Raw genomic sequence first — 13,748 nt, forward strand, 5'->3', positions numbered from 1 at the left:
CTCTGAACGCACGACTCCACTGATGTTGGGGCTGCGAGGCACAGCAGAGCGAGCGAGCGAGCGGCGCAGAGAGAGAGAGAGAGAGAGAGAGAGAGAGAGAGAGAGAGAGAGAGGATGGATATTAATCTCATGATGAGTGAGGGAGCCACTGTGTGTGACTGGAGAGTGTGTGTGTACTTGTATATGTTGCCTCTTTGGGACTTTTCCTGTCATAAACACTGACCTTGTCAGGACCAGTAGATTCCTCATTGGAGGCCAAAAACCTGGTTCTAATGAGGCACAACCTCATTTCTGAAGAACTGGTTAAGTTTAGGGCTAAAATGTGCAATGATGTTAGGTGAAGATTAGGGTGAGCCATTACAGTTAAGATTTGTCTGGGCTGTGCCAATGAATGGAAGTCAATTAGGGCTGAAGTGATTATTTGATTCATCGATTATTAAAAATGAGTGTTTTTATTCATAATGAAAACATTTTCTTTGCTCAATATAACAAACAAATCTGATTGATTTTGGTTTGTGGACAAACATTTGGGACATTTCCTGGACTAAGTCAAATAATGGCCAGATGAATCGATCAGCCCTGAAGTCGATGCATTGTCAGAATCGCTGCACAAACCTGTGTGTGTTTGTCCAAGCTGTGAGCCGTCTTTGAAGTAGAAACCTCTGCTCTCCTAAAGCCCAGGACCCCCCACCTGCTCTTTCTTTACACCACCCTCTGTCTTTAACTGGCCCCTCTTCACCTTTGCTACAATACCTGTCCAATTAAAGCAACACACACACACACACACACACACACGTACACATATGATGGCCACGAGCAGGTGAACAGCTCAACTTTTCCTTCAATCAAAGCTGAGCCAGTTACCGCCTGAATAGATGGTGTAAAACTCGGTGGCATATTCATGAGCGGGCCTTTACCTGCTTATGAGCACAAAAGGGAGAAGCCGGGAGCGATTAGCTGCTCCTGACACAATAACAGAATCATACACCGGAGGATCCGTCTCAGCCCCGCATGTAAAACCAGCAGAAATAATGTCATTTTCAACAACTCCGCTCTCCATTTTCCTAAATATCTTTCCAATCAGAGTGTGTGAAAAGCCCCCATTCAGGTGGGCCCTTATAAAAGTTTCATCTTATTACACTTTCCAACTTCTTATTTCATTATCCCCATAATGGCAGATGAAAAGACGAATGGTAAAATTGAGAGGTAGCCATTCAAAAAAAAAAAAAAAAGAAATAGAAAAATGAAATAACCATGATAATTAGATGTAAAGATATTATAATTCCTTTAACAGGATGCATAGAAACTGCTGCTCGACAATATTTACCCTAATTGCTAGAATTATCATATTAACCAGTTACCATTTGAGTAAGTTGATTAAAAAATTGATTATTCGTCTATTTCTTTTAGGAGTTTCTTAATCAAAATCTAACATCCTTGAAAAATTAATTTGAAGCCGTTTCTTATCAGTTAATTAAATCGGGTTGGAAGTCATTTTTTTCTGCACGGCATGATTAGAACGGTTCTGTTCTCTTCTGTTCAGACACCATGACGTTAGAGGGGGAACTTTTCACTGTCTCATCAAACATTCACAACCACAAGAATAGGACTTCTTAGAAGGGCCCGTCGCCTCTTTTTTTTTCCCCTCCTTCCAAACCTCTGCCTTTCTGATAAATTGTGCTATACCCAATAGATCTTTCTTTCTCGTTAACACATTCTCATTAACGGACAGCGAGGGGGGAGCCGCATGGAGAGGCAGGCTGAAGGAGGGGGAGAAAAAAGAGGTGAGAGAAACAGGGCAAATAAAGAACTGAAGCAAATGCAGAGATAAAGTCAAATGTAGAAATCAATACGCTGACAATTTGAGCAGAAAAGGGAGAAAATGAAATAATGAAAACACACACGTCTGACATGTTGCCTGGGTGACAGCCTTGATTTGGCCTGAGTGGAGACTAAACTAAGTCAGAAAGCTAAAACAAGGCCCGCTGTCATTGTCATTGTCCCCCCAAAGAAACAATGGTAGGTAGAAAATTGATTTCCCTGATACACTGTAGGTTGATTTCACTTGGTTCCATATCCAATTCAAATTTGCAGCTTTAGAAACTGCACATCGGAGAGTGACTTCACCTCGGAAAACTAGTTTTCTATTTCTGGAGGAGGACTAATTATAAAGCTCGGCCCCTGGGAGAGAAAAGCCCCTCTTGAAGGAGAGAGGGAGGGGAAAGAGTCCATTCAGCGCTGGCATCAGTGGGATATAAGTTTGTCTCTCTCTACTTCAGCGAGCAGCAGAGCAGAACCGAACAGATACAGTGTGCTCCGCTCATCTGTCCATCCCCGGCTCCTCGGGGAGGTGTGGAAGGATTGGAGAGGGAGGGAGGGGGTTCAAAAGGAGAATTAAAAAGGAGAATCATTGATGATACGGAGCAGCATGGTGAGTCTCTCCGATTGGATAATGGATTGAATAATCATCGGGGCCCCGGATCCTGAAGTTATGCCCAAATCTCAGCTCGTCAACAGCCAATCAACACGCGCCCTCATTAACCAATCAAACGCTCTCCTAGAGGGAGTATGGCAGCGGTCATAGTGGTGATGTGGGGGCTTCTATCCCCATATTTCTCCCTTTTAATACAATACGTCACTGTGTCTTTGGCACAGCTGTGCTCATCTCTCTCCATAGGAGACAGAGAACTCTCAAAGCCACAATTACGGCCTCAGAACTATCAATTTCCCCTTCAATTAACCCTGTGGGAAGAGAGTGGACGAGTGAGAGGAAGGGGAGTACAGAGGGGGGGGGATGAGAGATTTAAATTTGGGACGAAGGGGGCCACCTTGGTGTACGCGTTTGCGACTAGGAAGGAGAGAGTTACACCTCTCCTGGATGAACTTGACCCCACCGCTGAAGTTACAGGCCTCCTATCAAACAGGCCCAATTGCTTTTTCTCTAACGCAGACTAAAAGAGTGCAGGGAGACCGACGGAGAGGCAGTGCAGCAAGGACAAGGATGGAGGGAAAAGGAGGTGGGAGAGAGAGAGAGAGAGGGAGAGAGAGAGAGAGAGAAAGAACGGAGAAAAGAAGGGGAGTAACAAGCAGAGTTGTGGGAGTTGTGTTTCTTAGATCACTGACTGCAGGCCTGACCGTGTCCCGCGACTGTGGAACCACTGTGACGGCATGCTCCCCTCTCCTCCTCCCCTTCAAACTCCCACCCCCTCCAAAACCCACCCACCCGCTCTCTAAAAGCGAACCCCCCGAGGGAGCAGCTCGACCAAACCCAAACGCCTTCAGCAAAGTTGTGCACCAACTTGCAAACTTTTCCGGAGCCAAACGTCGGCCTGATACCGCGGAGCACTGCAGGGTTTCATTGCCACACTCTCCCCTCCCCCCCTTTTTGTACTTTAGTCCCACGTTCCTCCCTCAGTCCCCTCCCTCGTTTATGCTGACTACTTTCCGAGGCTAATGCACTGTTCCTGACTGACCTTTAGACAATGGAAACCTGCAGCTGCAGAAGTTGCCGATTAGGTTCTACAGGTTGCACATGGCAGCGCTGACCTTCACAAAGCAAATCAGCATTGTGGCGTCTGCTAATCCAACAACCCCATGGCTGCCTTTCAGCCTGCTAACACACATGTCCCAAGTCCCTGCAGACAAATATGCATGTTTTATCCATTACTTTATGATTGTAAACGCTTCAAAGAGAACTAATAAGACGACACATAAAGCACTGTTAAACCCTCGCGACGTCTTTGTTTGCCATTTGTGACAACACTTTTTTTTTTCTTTTTTTTCACAGATTAGCACAATCCTTGTGTCCCGGGACAAATACTGGTGCTGACAAACCACTGAGTTCAGTTCCAACACAATCACAAAAACGGAGTGAGCAGAATTCATCATCACTTTTCAACAAAAGGCAAGTGTCAAATCTTTGAAAGAGCTAAAAAAAAAAAAAAAATCAATAAGTTTACACCTCAGTTATTAGGAATGTGCTAATTGTTCTCTGCCTCGCTCTGAAAATCTGACTCCATTCAAAACATCTCACTGAATCAAATGTTTTGTTATCATTATTTGTCACTGAAGTTTTCAATTTTTTCGGAGAAAAAAACACATGCACACACACACACACACACATATAAATAAATAAGAAGCGTGGAAGCGAGGAGAAGGCTATTGATCGACCTTGTGTTGAGTCTTATTGTCGCAGCCATATAGAATAAATGATTCCTATTGATATGTGAGCCTGCAGGAGAAAATGCAGGAGGTGAACTGTGGCGACAGTCTGGATGTAATGAAGAGGCCGGAGGAATACAGAGCTGTGATAATGAGAGACAACAGGCCTAACAGAGGAGAGAGGGAGATGATGGACAGGACAGAAGTGCAGCAGAATATAGGGAGTGAGGTGTAAGATGGGAAAAAAAAAAAAAGAGGAGAGACTTTCCAATCAACGACAAACCAGAAATGAAGGAAACTCTGGCGAATGTAGCCATGAGTGATACGGCAAACACATTTCCTGAAACAAACTGATACAGGAGTTCTTTTTAAAAGACAAAGCCGTTGTGGTAGAAACTGACTATTTGTTACAAACAAAAAAGGCACTGATAAAATATTGCCTTTTTTTTTTTTTGTTCATTCCTTGTTATGAGTCAGTCAAAACTGGCTGAAAGGGGAGGAAAAGAAAAAATGGCTGCATTTAAAACACTGTGTTGTGCCTTTGTAGATACAGTGGACGTGTGAGAGTGTGAGAGAGCTGAATATTTAAAATGTTCCCCTTTTAATCCAGAAAACATTTTTAATTAATTGTTAGAAGAAAACCTAGTGTGTGTGTGTTTTTTAAAAAAAGAAAAACAAAAAACTTGAATTGATGCATTGAACTTAAGAAAAACAATAAAAACTACAAAAGTGTTGGAAAACTTTTCTCTATTAAATCGGCAGTATCATTGCAGACTGAAAATGACCTAGACTTCAACATAAACCTTAAATCAAAGCCTTCGCTCTTAATCAACACTTCCCTCACTTTGAAGCTCTTTTCTTTTCATTTCACAGGACTCTCTGCCTTTCTCTTCCTCTCACCCCCTGACCAGCATTCTGTCAGAAAACAGCTAACACTGCTTAAAAGGCCAACGGCCCACAGTGTAAACACACACACTCTACCTTCTCTATCCTCAGGAACATGAGAGCTGGCTCTAATTCACAGGCTGGTAAAGCTGTGGTGGACAGCAATCTTGATCTGGCAGGATTAGGCTACTTTTATTTCCCCGAGAGCCACGGGGAGGAGGTGGAGGGAGGTGGGTGCGAGCATGTGTGTGTGTGTGTGTGTCGGGGACTCAAATCCTTCTACAAATGTCAAACAACGACCGGTGACCAGAGGCCGCAAAGATACACAGTCACACACAAACACACACCGAGTCTCACACATTCATAAACACTCCCTGGAAAAAGAAAAAAAAAGCCCAAAGTGCCACCCAGAAAAGAAAACTCATCGCTCTCTGTCTCATCACTCTGTGGAAGACGGGAATGTGGGGGCATAAGGAGGTGGAGGAGGAGGCCGAGGAAGGAAGGAGGGAGCAAAAGAGGTAGGGAGGGAGGAAGGGAGTGAGGGAGGGGGATTACACAATTATTCAGATAACAGCTGGGAATAATCTAGTGGCAGATGTCTCTCGGTCAACAATGCCCACCGCACACGGGGTGTGCGCACACACACCAACGGAGTTTCAATGCCCAGTGAGCGGCCGCAGGAGAAAAAAAAACAACAGCAGCAGCTGACGGGGCAGCGCGGGCTACTCAACAACACAGACATTTTAGAAATTAGCCCCCGATGCAGATTAAAGCGTCTATAAAAATGATCGCACGGCCACCTGTTTTCAGAGAAACACACACACACACACACACACATAACCTAAAACCTGAAGGATTCTGTCTGAGGAGGAGGAGGAGGGAGGAGGAGGAGGAGGAGGAGGGGTCAGCCATCAGCCGCTGATTGACAGTTAATTGTAGCTGTGCACACACGCACGCACACACACACACACACACACACAGCGCAGCAGCATCCTTCATGTCACAGAGAGCGATCTCTAAGACTCCCGATAGTGGCTCTCGCAGTCACTGTCGTCCCCTCCTCCCTCGCCTCCCTCCTTCCCCTCTCTCCCTCAAAGGGCACTATAGAAGCCATAAGAGTCTGCACCCCACTGGGCAAAGCCTTGTACAGTCTCTTCACCTTGAGAGCCACGGCAGAAGGAAGCACGAAGAAGAAAAGAAGAGGGGCAGAAATGCACAGACAGCTCTTAGATTTACAATGCACTAAAAAATAAATAAAAATATACATATCCCTGAATATTTCCTTCTCGTATCATTTGTGGGGAAAAATAAATAAATTACTGAGCTCGTTCCCTTTTGAGCATCAATATGTAAGGTTTCATTTTGGTGGAGAAGACGGGTGAGGGGGTGGAAGGCGTGTTGAGTGGTGAGACGGAGGCCTGTCAGTCTGTCAGCCCAGGCAGCCTATTGTGATTTGGTTTAACACCGGTTAACAGCTCGTCCTGTCAGGGGGATGGATCATCCCACAGCGCCTCACATGCTAATGGCTTAAGTAGGCATCCCATGTCCCCTGGAACTAATACCACAAATACTAATACCATAAAGGAGCGGCGTGTGCGCGCCGCCGCCACCGCCGCCGCCTCACTTTCGCCTGCGTTATAACCAACGTCCTGATACTTCAGGGATTAGAAGACATAATGAGATGCATTTAAATGCTGATTACCTCACCGGCCTGCGATGGCGAGGAGCCGGCAGTGCAAGAATTCTTATATGTTTAACAAGAAACAAAAAGAAAAGTTGAAATAAATCAGATTCACTGCAGATCTGATTACTGCAGATTAGAACTCGCGTCGAAAACAAAGTGACGGGCAGAGAAATGTGACGCGTGTGATTGGTTGCAGTTTACATAAGGATTCCGCAGAGACGTGTAAGATGTAAAACTTATTTGATAGGTGAGTTTATGGAGCTGGAAGTGAATCCCTGTGCACTCCTCCTCCTCCTCCTCCCCCTCCTCCACTTCTGTGAATCTCAGCATTTTATCCGAGCGACCGCTTGTCCGCTCGGCAGATTTTAATGCCGCAGCACTACACGGGCAGACGAGCAGCCAGGAGCCGCGTGACGCTCCTCTACAGTCAGACGGTTTATGAAATGTGAAGAAATGTGTGCGTGTGTGTGTGTGTGTTTTGCGTACGCTGTGAGTGTCGCGCCTCGCAGCCGTCACCTACCCTTCACAGCCATCGTTTCAATACACATTAAAGCAGCGCCGCAGAAAGTTTAGTCACACTGTTGTTCTGAGCGAAGCTCTCCACTGATCTGCTCCCTCGGTTCCCGCGCTCGATTGACGGCTGCCCTGTCAGTTTGTCGCAGCACTTTAGAAAACACCAACGGCTCTCTGATGAAGTGCTTACAAAAGGTCATAGGGTGGAGGCGATGGAGAGGAGGGGAGCCGACGACTGAAAGAGGGAGGCAGGGAGAAAAGGAGAGGGAGACGGGACGGAGTGAAGGAAAATCCATAACACAAATACAGCTGTCAGAAGCAATGCAGAGTTAGCAGGGGACACAATGACCGATGAGATCTTTCTTTTTTCGTTTTGTGTCGTGAAGACACTCGGCTTGAGCACAACAGGCGTCCTCTCAGCTTCCACACACACACACACACACACACATACTGTATATGCCACATCCTCTGCTCTCCCTGCTTCCACTGACCATGCCATGTGCTCTGTACCTGGCCGCGCTGCTGACCTCGTGATCCTCTGCGACGCTTTTCACTCGTCAGACTCAACAGCTCCAACTGTCCTTTTTCATCTGCTCCCTCTCTCTCTCTCCCTCTCTCTCTCTCTCTCTCTCTCTCTCTCTCTCTCTCACACACACTCCTCAGCCCTTTTCCTCTATAAGCTCCAGCTCTCTGCTCGCTCCAACCATGGCCTCATGTGCCAAGCACACTCTGGAGAGGTTGATCTAATGCTTCCTCAGCTATAATGACCCTCGCCTTAAACCATTCCACTGTCATTCCCTTCACTTCATGCACACTTTTACTCATACGCACTATCTCGCCGAGTCTCCCTGGCTTCCCTTTCCCCTTCTTGCCCATAGGAAACGGCGTCTTCCTGCTCTGAGCTGCTCGGTCACTCCTCCCCACATCCATCAGCTGTTAATGCGCCGGTGCTCTATGGAGCTGGAGAAACTAAACCCTAAAACCAGCCTGCCTCCCAGGCACACACACACACACACGCGCACACACGCGGATCACAAAAGTCATCTGAAATGCACAGACATGATAATGACCCCCAGGCTAAAACCACTGTGTCAGGCAAAAATGATTACCTTATCAATCAGTGAGAGGAAAGTGCAATCATTTTTAAAACACGACGAGCTCCTCTCAGCACATATTTAATGGCAGCTCATTCAAAGACCAATGCAAAGAAATTGCAGGTGTGTTTGCGACTCGTGCCCGCGTGACACCTCCTCCTGACAAACACGTCTCATCCTTGAGAAATGCGCACACACATAACGCAGAAAAACACACACACACACACACAGGAGTGTTCAGCCCTCAGCTTCGCCTAAATAACCGGTTCAATTAGAACCACATGTATAATCAGGCCTCCGTCTAGTTCCACTGGGCCGTCAATCATCTCAGTACACATTCTCCCACTTGCTGGCTGACCATGTATAATAACACCTTCATTTAATCCATTAATTTGTCAATTATATTCCATTAATAATTTTCTTCAGGGGATGACGAGCAGTAATTGCTGGCGTAATGATATTCAGTGATTGCATATGGAGACATTTGGCTTTTTAAAATCAAGTGTTCATTGTTTTTTTTTTTTGCTTTTTTTTAAAAAAAGGACATTTTTTCTGCTCTCACAACCAGTACAATATTTATCTAACATTATTTCCACATGTACAAAAGCCAACATATGTATGCCGTTCACTGCACACCCTGCAGTGGCGGCGGCTTCAGCACCAACACTTGAAATAATTCCGTTTAAAAAACACGCTTTCACTCCCTACACGGTGAGACTTTTTTCTTTTGCTTTTTTTCTTTACTCAAACCCCATATTAATAGATATTGAAAATTTAACCATTTCAGCTTTTAGACAGATAATGCACTAAGTGCTCCAACAGAGGTAAACCGGTGAGTATCTATCATGGGGGTCAAACCATACATGTATAGCAGTGTCGTATGCGGGTGCTCTTCAGCATCACTTTGGAGCCAAAAGCCCACTCAGACTTGTGGGTTTGGGAAAGCAGGAGGGCTTTAATGAAGAGAGGGAGCGCGATGGAGAGACACACCATGAAAGCTACCGACGCACAGGACATTTAAAACTTCAAATACTGTCCATTTTCACTCAAGCAGGACAGGTGAATTGAGCAAAAAGGCACTCTGTTGGAGACACATTCCCGCACTCACATACATGCTCTCTTGCACACATACATTCACATGTGCTTGTGCTGGAGGTAAGGACTCTCTGAGTGAGTTTATGGACTAACACAATCATGTTGGTGGCTTTTAATCCTGCTGAAGGGGTTTTAAAGCACATGAAAGTCATAGCCATTATTGCCTGTCGCTGCACGGTCACATAGAAGAACAGAGTCACAGCACACACACACACACACACGAGCACCGAGCTGAAACAGCATCATCGTGTCAGTAAGTATGAGAGAAACAATTGTGTGCACAGATCATGAAAGTGATCGATAAATGAAATCAAAAAATCAGCAGCAACACGCAGCGACTCTCACACACACACACAACGAGAGAAAACAGGACGTGGACCAAAAAAGAAGACGCAGCTGTCGAGTGTGAACGGGGAAAAGTGTTGAAGCAGGTCAGATGAAATGTGGAGGCAAACACAGGCACGGAGACACAGAGAGAGAATCAGTCTGACTCTGACACATCTGGCTCCCTGCACATTACAGTGTTCACTCTTTTTCACCACTTCTGCCGCTCAAACGCTCTCTTTTTATAATATCACGAAGAGGCTGACACTGATGTGCTTCTCTATCAGCAAAGAAAGATTAACTTCACGTTGACTAAAAACACCTGGGAGCAGCTGCGAGGTTTGAATAGAGGAAATAAAAATGATCATTTTTTTCCCCCCTTTGGGTTTTTTTGTTTTCTTCCAGCAAATTCTTGTTCCTCTCCCTGTGAGTTTCCTGCTGGGCTTTTTTAAACATTTGAAAGTGATAATGAATGAGGACAATTGAATGATGAATTCTGAAACAGAAACAGATAAGAATATGCGTAAATCAACTGATATCAACTGCTGAGCAGAGGAAGAATTTTTGTTTTAAATAAATGGAAATGTGATTTTTAAAACAGATTTTCGGATTGTCTTGTGCATATTTGCAATATTAGATTAGATTAGAATATTAAAAACAATTTCTAATTGATTATCCTCGGGTCTACAGTCAGTTTATGACAGTGTCATATTATAGTGAACATACTTTTAAATTATTTCCCATTTTTGTCATATATATTTTTTAAATAAACCTCCACATGACTGTGGAGACATTACAAACATTAATATGTCATTTTTAAGAGGAAAACTTACATTTGTAACCCATTTTAGATTGAATAACTTTTTTATTTTTTTTAAATATATATAGTAATAATAATAATAATATGATATGTCACTGATACCGCCACAAAATACCTGCTTTCTGGGCTGACACCGGAAACGTGACAAGGTCATAAAACGTGATGAAGAGCTTTTTCATTCCCGCTGGATCTTCTATTAAAGTGCAATTAAAAGTGTGTCATCGCGTGCAAGCGGAAATGCCAGCACAGAGGACGGAGAGTGTGTGTGTGTGTGTGTGTGTGTGTGTGGGGTGAGTGGGGTGAGTGGTGGTGGGGAGACACAACAGGAGAGAGAGAGAGAGAGAGAGGACACAGTAAATAAAATTCATTATGCCAAATGCCCCCGCGCACATCAATCACGGGGCAATAATGCCTGTGTCACAGTGTTCACCCACGGCCCTGTGTGCTTTTCTCTCAGTGACAGACAACTAACAGCAATTAATTGTCATTTCATCTCTCCTTCTTTCCTCTGTCCTTTTTTCCCCCTCCGCCTTCCATCATCACGCGGGATCTGATTCCATGTGACACGGATCTGCCTCACGTCTGATTTTATTTGAATACAAGTTTACTTTTACTGAGTCACTGAGTGGGGAATAAAAGTCAAGGCCGAATGGAAACTGATAATCCCAACACGATCCGGTTTATTTTTTAAATCACAAATGGTTTAGTAAAAGTGTAATTATTAGTAAAAAAAATAATAAATAAAAATAATCTATAGTGTATCGGCATAGGTTTCGTCGGGTTGTGGGGAAGAGAAAGGGAAACAGCAATGCAGCGACAATTTCTAATTTTGTCGGCTTAAAAATAATTATTCCATGTAATCACTGTTATTTCAGAATTATTAAAAAAATAGGTTCCACTCACGACGGCAACTCGGCTGACTTTTCCAGTGTGAACAACTTCCCTGTGTGAAATCATTCACCTGTTTCTACATGTATTTGTTTAATCTGCTCAGATTATGAGGGGGAAACGCACATAAATCTCCAGTGAGGTTTCACAGCGCGGTTGAAATTAAAAGAAAAAAGTCAAGATGGTTTTGAAAAGAGAGTATTGTCTTCTGACCTATTGACCACTAAGCGTTTTCCCCCTTTCTTTCTTTCTTTCTTTTCTTTCTTTCTTTAAGACAACGACGTCTTTTATCCTCAGTGGAAGCTGCGGAGGCTTCGTTTTTTTTGTCTAAACTTTATTTTTTAGAAATTAAATAAACCTTCCAGAGCAATAAATAAATAAATAAATACATAAATGACGTGGAACGACTGAGCGTTTTTAAACAGGTAAGGAGAAAAGCGAGGGTGTAAAATTATCACCACATAACATGTGTCGGTGTTTATTATCAAATCCCTTAACGAGACTTATGAACTGCTGCGAGAGTTTGTTGCCTAAATTCAAATCCAACAAACACGTCAGTCGGTTCAAACCTGTGAGAGACGACAACAACAACAACAACAACAACAACAACAAAAGAAAACACTTGGGACAATGACACCACCAAACAGCAACTTTCATCAACTGTAAGAGTCACAGAAAATAAACGTGCGATATCCCTTTAGACCTAAATGTCTATGAGAATAAAACGGGGGAGAGTCGTCTGTGTTAAAGTTGCGGAAAAGGTGGATTGGATTCGTTTCTGCTGCAAAATAAAGGACAAAGTAAAACTTCAAAGCGGCTTTTTTTTTAAAAACGTGGCTGATACAGTAAGTTTCCGCGTTCAACTCCACAAGCGTTACAATGAAACGTGGAAGCCCGTGTGCACTGTGTTCACCTCCGCTCTGCGCTTTCACGCGATCACACAAAGAAACAAACAAACAAAAAAACAATGCGATAAAAAAGTTGCACTCACTTTTTTTCTGTGTGAGAAGTGAACTGTGTGTGTGTGTGTGTGTGTGTGTGTGTGTGCAGCAGAGAGTTTCACAGGGACAGGAGAAGAGAGTGAGAGCGAGGTTAAAGTGGAAGAAGAAAAGAAGAGAAGCAAAAGTGTAGATTATGCATCAACCTGTTCTCTTGTTTTCTGAAGAAGTCAACTTTCACGCCAGTGGTTGGACCATGTGGACAGCCCCGCTTCTGCTCCTCAAACCCCCGGCGCGTCTCCACTCTCTCACGGCGACAAAGCAAGAGGGGGGACACACAAACCGACGGACGGGACGAAAAAATAATAATAATATAAAAAAAAAAACTATATATATATATATAAATATATATGTAAAGAAGCTGGGAGGAAATATAGAGACAGAGAAATGTGGGATCTAAGAGCGCACGACCATTACTTTGGACGACAAAGCGTGCTCGATTAGTCCTTTTGCCTTTTTCCCCCTTTTGTGTGCGTCCGCTCTCCTCGGAGTGGCCCCTCTGGAGTGAAGTCAGAACAATACTGCCGCTAAAAACTCTGCCACTGTGCGCAAGTTGCCAGGGAGAGAGCGCGCAGCTTCTCGTCTTGTTGTTGTTGCGTCTGCTTCTCCCGGCTCTCTCTTTAGCGGACACTTCTTCAGCGCGTAAAAAAAAACAAACCTCTGTCTGTCTGTCTCTCTCTCTCTCTCTCTTTCTTTCTCTCTCTCTCTCCGCCGCCGGTCCTCACTTTTTGGGCATCCCGTCTGTCGCTCGTCTCGCTCTCGTTCGCTTGGAAATCAGGGTTGAATCACTGGAGCTTCTGCGCGCGTGTGTGCGAGTGTGGAGAGAGTGTGTGTGTTGCGGGGGGGGGACAGTTCGCTGCGCTACCGTAATGCCTCTAAAGCAGGTGCGCGTTTTCACCGCTGTCCTATCCTCGCAAAGCTCTGGCGCACAATGGGAAAACAGCAGCATCGCCCTCTTTTTCTCACTCTCTCAGTGTGTGTGTGTGTGTGTGTGTGTGTGTGTGTGTGTGTGTGAGAGAGAGAGAGAGGGGAGGGCACTGATCTTTTGACCTCTCTTTGCATCCCGGCTGAGTTGTGCTATTGTGGAGCAAGAGAGGAACAGATGTTTTAGCCTGCACTAGAGTTTGTGCTCAGGAAAATATCACAGATAAAGGCACCGTCAACAACAACAAAAACACACACATCAAGTCCAGCGTGAAGCCTTTCAAAGACACTTTTAAAATAACTAAATAAATAAATACGTAAATAAAAGAAAATGCACAAGCCTTTATGAGGCCCTAAAATGA

The 13,748-nt window shown here is 44.4% G+C and overlaps 1 protein-coding gene across 3 annotated transcripts in view; it reads right to left on the reverse strand.

The window, feature by feature from the left end:
• Positions 1-13,326, reverse strand: part of foxp4 (forkhead box P4) — a 92,341-nt gene extending 79,015 nt beyond the window's left edge. The window contains exon 1 of one of the 3 annotated variants that reach the window (XM_044023366.1): positions 12,609-13,326. The gene's annotated coding sequence lies outside the window, so the exon portion shown is untranslated. Of the gene's footprint in view, positions 1-7,753; positions 7,938-12,608 lie in introns of those variants that run through there. The other 2 variants (XM_044023367.1, XM_044023369.1) reach the window with 2 other exon arrangements.
• Positions 13,327-13,748: the final 422 nt, after the last annotated feature.

Source organism: Solea senegalensis, linkage group LG4 (assembly GCF_019176455.1).
Source record: "Solea senegalensis isolate Sse05_10M linkage group LG4, IFAPA_SoseM_1, whole genome shotgun sequence".
Taxonomy (NCBI): domain Eukaryota; kingdom Metazoa; phylum Chordata; class Actinopteri; order Pleuronectiformes; family Soleidae; genus Solea; species Solea senegalensis.